This window comes from Bos indicus, chromosome 16 (genome assembly GCF_029378745.1).
Source record: "Bos indicus isolate NIAB-ARS_2022 breed Sahiwal x Tharparkar chromosome 16, NIAB-ARS_B.indTharparkar_mat_pri_1.0, whole genome shotgun sequence".
NCBI classification, from domain to species: domain Eukaryota; kingdom Metazoa; phylum Chordata; class Mammalia; order Artiodactyla; family Bovidae; genus Bos; species Bos indicus.
In genome coordinates, this window is record NC_091775.1 from 43,995,226 (window position 1) to 44,001,225 (window position 6,000).

A 6,000-nucleotide genomic window follows, 5' to 3' on the forward strand; every position below is an offset into this window, starting at 1 on the left:
ATATTTATTTATGTATGTATCTATTAATATTTGGCTGCGCTGGAGCTTAATTGCAGCATGCAAGACCTTTAGTTGCAGCAGGCGCACTCTCAGTTGCAGCGTGGGGGATCTGATTCCTGATCAGGGGTCAAACCGCAGCCCCCTGCATTGAGAGCATGGAGTCTTAGTGACCAGACCACCAAGGAAGTCCCTCGGCCACTTTGTTGTTGTTTTTTTTTTTATATGAAGTTCTCCATTACTGTGGTTATGGCTTTTTTTCTGGTAAAAGTGAAAATTCTCTTTCGGTTTGCAAAAACAGGTGCTAAGGTATGTGTTCAGTTGCTCAGTCGCGTCCGACTCTGTGACCCCGTGGACTGTAGGCTCCTCTGTCCATGAAATTTTCCAGGCAAGAATACTGTAGTGGGTTGCCGTTTCCTCCTCCACTGGATCTTCCCAACCCGGGGATCAAACCTGCATCTCTTGGCAGGCAGATTCCTTACCACTGCGCCACCAAGTGGCAGAACTTGAACTTTCAGGACGGGGGGCCTAAAGCCTTACTGCAGTCATCAGGGGGAAGTAGTAGTTTCAGACCTTCTCACACTTCTTTTACAGTTTAGTGCTGTATTTATTTTTAACTCATGTTGAGAGCCCCTAGAGGCCTCATCACATCCCAATCCTTTCCTCTTTTCCAGCACCTTCCCACTGCAGATTAAAATCAACTGGCTTTCTTGACAAATGTAAAACTACTAAGGAGAAGAAGGGTGCAGAGTTTGTTTATTTGTGCTTCATTGGAAGAATATACAAGCAGCCTCCCTCTTACTATCTCTATGGAGGAGTCAGGGATAGAGGAGAAAGAGAGAGACTGTAGATGAAGAATCATACAGGGTTTCCTTTTGACTCCTCAGCCCACAGCTACCCCTCATCTCAACTGAATCCTAAGCAGGGGAGGGGTGCTGAGGAGGCAGAAGTTCAACATACAAAGTCATTAGGGGTTGATTAGGGCTTCCCAGGAGGCTTTAGTGGTAAAGAACTTGCCTGCCAATACAGGAGACATGGGTTCAATCCTTGGGTCAGGAGGATCCCATGGAGAAGGAAATGGCAACCCACTGCAGTATTCTTGCCTGGGAAATCCCATGGACAGAGGAGCCTGGTGAGCAACAGTCCATAGGGTTGCAGAGTCCAACACGACTGAAGAGTCGGATACGACTGAAGCACACAGAATCTGAGGTGCGCTGAATCTGCAGGTGCAGAACCACAGATTTGGAGGGTATAATGAGTATAAGTTATACACAGATTTTCAAGGGGGGGGTGGGGGTGGGGAGAACCCCACCCCCCTCTTGTTTAAGGGTCAGCTGTTTGGTAGGAACTGTTTTTACTGGATGAAAAGCTGCCATGTAAACTGGCCATTGTGTGCTCAGTCACTCAGTTGTGTCCAACTCTTTGTGACCCCTTGAACTGTAGCCCTCCAGGCTCCTAGGGGACCTTCCAAGCAGGAATACTGGAGTGGGTTGCCATTTCCTTCTCCAAACTGGCCACTATGTGGCAGCATTGCGCCACACCAGGAAACAAGGCCTACTGGTGATCACCAGGGATTAACACTCACTGAGCACTAACTTTTGGAGAAGGCAATGGCACCCCACTCCAGTACTCTTGCCTGGAAAATCCCGTGGATGGAGGAGCCTGGTGGGCTGCAGTCCATGGGGTTGCGAAGAGTCGGACACGACTGAGTGCCTTCACTTTCACTTTCACTTTTCACTTTCATGCACTGGAGAAGGAAATGGCAACCCACTCCAGTGTTCTTGCCTGGAGAATCCCAGGGATGGCGGAGCCTGGTGGGCTGCCGTCTATGGGGTCGCACAGAATCAGACACGGCTGAAGTGACTTAGCAGCAGCAGAGCGCTAACTTGCTCATGAATGTGCTCCAGGTGCCCTGCCCTCCGAGGCAGGTACTATTACGCCCCATTTTATATTTGAAGAAGGTCCCACGGGTGAAAGAACTTTGCCTAAGGTTAAAACTGGCAGGAAGTGGTAGAGCCCAGATTTGAAGCAGCCTGGCTTCTGAGCCCACGGACTTATCCTCTGCTCTGGTCCCACTGCCCTCACCATAAACAGGCAAGCACAGTGCAGGCTTCCTGAGCCCTTTCCAGCTGCATTAAATAGGGGACCATAAATGTTGAATCGTTTATTTTTCCCTAAATTTGCACTGTAAAATGTCAATTCAAAACTCTATCTCCATCAGCTGTTACATATATTCTAGGAGCTCCTGGCCTTTTGGCTAAGATCAAGTGTAGTATGGGGGCTTCCCAGGTGGCACAGTGTTAAAGATACCACCTGCCAGTGCAGCACACAGATACACAGTTTTGATCCTGGGTCGGGAAGATCCCCCGGAGGAAGAAATGGCAACCCGCTCCAGTATTTTGCCTGGAGTATTCCATGGACAGAGGAGTCTCTCGGGCTACAGTCCATGAGGTCAGAGAGTCAGACACATCTGAGTGACTGAGCACAAGAACTCATGGGGTCAGGAGTTTCAGATTCTCTCACCACCAAACAAATGGTTACAGCAATGTGTAACTATACCTATTGAGCACACTGAACGGTAGGATAATCTGGTGATTATGTGTGTGGATTCTGGCTCAGACTTCGGTTCTGCAGGAGCTCTGTGACCTTGGACAAGTTACTTCACATCCTCAAGCTTTGTCTGTAAACTGGGAATAGTGATAGTACCTCTTTCAGAGGCTGTTGTATTAAACAAGTAAACTTAAAACAGTGCCTGGCACACCCTCTGTTAGCTATTATTATATTCTCATGTGTGCCATTGATTACTATATGAGACCCTCAGGAAAATCCCCAAATAAGGCCAGAGTTCCCAACCTTCCCATGTCACAAATTGTCCTTTTCAAAGGAAGCATATGTGGCAGATTATATTTGGAAAAAAAAAAAAAGGAAAAATCTCCTGACCCACATGCTCCCCTAGAGCTTTCCACTCCCCACCATCAAGAGGTAAAGCCATACTCCTTCCCTTGAACTTATGACTCGCTTGTAACTGATATGGCTGAAATAATGCTCTGCTACGTCCATTGTTGTGTAGTCACTCAGTCGTGTCTGACTCTGTTCAACCCCATGGACTGCAGCACGCCAGGCTTTCCTGTCCTACACTATTCTCCCAGAGCTTGCTCATCTCGTCCTCCGTCATCCCCTTCTCCTCTTGCCTTCAATCTTTCCCAGCATCAGGGTCTTTTCCAATGAGTCCGTTCTTCACATCAGCTGCCCAAAGTATTGGAGCTTCAGCTTCAGCATCAGTCCCTCCAATGAATATTCAGGACTGATTTCCTTTAGGATTGACTAGATTGATCTCCTTGCAGTCCAAGGGACTCTCAAGAGTCTTCTCTACCACCACAGTTCTTCGTTGCTCAGCTTTCTTTATAGTCCAACTCTCATAACCATACGTGACTACTTATGGCTTTGACTAGATGGACCTTTGTCAGCAAAGCAGTGTCTCTGCTTTTTAATATGATTTCTAGGTTTGTCATAGCTTTTCTTCCAAGGAGCAAACGTCTTTTAATTTCATGGCTGCAGTCACCATCTGCAGTGATTTTCGAGCCCAAGAAAATAAAGTCTGTCACTGTTTCCATTGTTTCCCCATCTATCTGCCAATATGGCTAGCGTTAAAGGCAAGGTGGTGTTTGTTTTGTTAGCTGCAACACTGAGCCACCGAGTAAGATGTTTGCCTCAGCAAGGCCAACTGAGGCCACATGGTGAGGCCACCATGTAACTTTCCAGCTGATAGCCGGGGCTGAGGTCCCAGCCAACATTGGCCACCTGATGAATGAAGAAGACAGACACCTCCACATGGTCCCAGCCATGGAACCACCCCCAGCTTTCAAGTCTTCCTAGCTGAGGCCCCCAGATATTGTGGAACAGAGATAAGCCATCACCCTGGTAGCCTTCCAAATTTCTGACCCTCAGAATTAGGATAAAAAAAATGGTAGTTATGTTACACCACGGAGTTTGGGGTGGTTTGTTACACACTGGGCAGAAACTGGCACAGCATATCCATTACTAGACAGTGAATGTGTCTATGCCAACATACATACTAAGCATGGCATATACATCCTGACGGTCTCTCTACCCCTCCTGAAAAGATGGCTTCCATCTGCCTCGAAGATGACAGCTGCAAATCCCTTGACTAAAGCCTCTGCTGAGAGACCATGTCTGCTCCCTTGTCGGATCCATGTCTTTTTTTCCTTCAATTGAAGTGTAATTGCTTTACAATATTGTGTTAAGTTTCTGCTATACAACATCGATCAGGTCTACGTGTGTATATATATCCTGACCCTCTTGAGCCTCCCTCCCTCCCCTATATGTCTTCCTAATTAACTCCTTTCTGTCCCAAATAAAGCAGAAAGAAGTTGTGGCTGACATCATAAGAGACCTACAGTTTTTGGTGTTGTTTTTTTTTTTTGCCAAGGGAGGCCCTTTGCCAGAACGGCCACCAGATTGTCCCTGAAGCAGTTGTGCTGGACAGGACCCACCTGGCTGGGAGCAGAACCCGTCTGTGTCCACCTCCATCCACTTTTAGAATTGTTCAACTACCTCACCTTCACCAGGAGGTAGGTAATAAAGAGTAAATCATAAATAGGATTCACTATGTGGCAAACACTAATCCTCAAAAGAGCTCTGTGAACAGGTGCTATTATCATCTTTTTACAGATGAGGCAGCACATAGGTACCGAGATTAAGGATCAGAGTAACCATGAGTTAGTGGTGATTCTAAGGTATGGGCCCAGGCTCTAACCATTGGGCTGGGCTGCCTTTACTAGAGCTAACGTAGGGAGTTTTTTATCAATGTATTTTTCTAATATGTCATGGTATGCAAAATTCCTAAGGCATGAAATAATATATAGTAAAAAAAAAAAAAAAAAAAAGACACCCAGGCAAAGGACTCATATTAACAATAAAAATATCTCCCGTTTATCTTGCCCTTCTTGTGCCATAATGGGAACCTGGGAGCTTGTTAGAAATGCAGAATATGTACACAGGTATACCTGTGGCTGATTCATGTTCATGTGATGGCAAAAACTATCACAATATCGTGAAGTAATTATTCTCTAAAAATAATTTTTAAAAAGAAATGCAGAATATGGGTTCCCCGCCCCAGACCTACTGACTCAGAGCCTACTTCCTCCCACCCCCAACCGCTGCCAAGCTCCACCCCCTGGCAGGGTGGTGGCTGTTAGTGATGTATTCAGTGAAGATCTGCTTAAACACCTGAGCACACAGAGGAGCCCTGCCAAGAACTGTTTCAGGGCTGGTTTGTAAAGTGAATTCACCAGTAAGTGCTAGAAGTAACATTTGGTTTCTTCAGAAATACCACTGCCTCCAAGGACAGGCACACCCTCAAGTGGTAATTATTACCATTACCAATAATTACCAATAAGAATAATTACCATTTATGTAGATGCTTATGTGTCAAGTGTTGTTCAGTTTTTACCAGGTGTATCTTCAAAGTAGCCTTAAGGAGGCCAGAATTCTCCAGGCCAGAATACTGGAGGGGGTAGCCGTTCCCTTCTCCAGGGGATCGTCCCAACCCAGGGATCGAACCCAGGTCTCCCAAACTGCAGGTGGATTCTTTACCAGCTGGGCCACAAGGGAAGCGTCTTAGGGAGGCTGGTATGATTATTATCCCCATTTTACAAATGAAAAAGTGAGGCCAGAGATCTTAAATAATTTATTTGTCTTAAGTCATACAGCTAGTAGGTCATAAGCTAGTTCACTCACTTCTTGACTATTTCCTCACCCTTCCCTCCAGAGTTAATCATTACCTAACTTTGGTGTTTCTGGTATTGGTTTTTTGTTTATTTTTTTTAAGAAAATAAAGAAGAAAATATTTAACAAGACTAAATAAAGGAAATAAACTAATTCAAATGTAATGAAATCGGGTGCACATCTTTCTGCCAGTGAGGCTGTAGCTCAGTGTGGATGAGGTAAGACTACTTAAAGAATCTGGAGAAAAAGCATAAA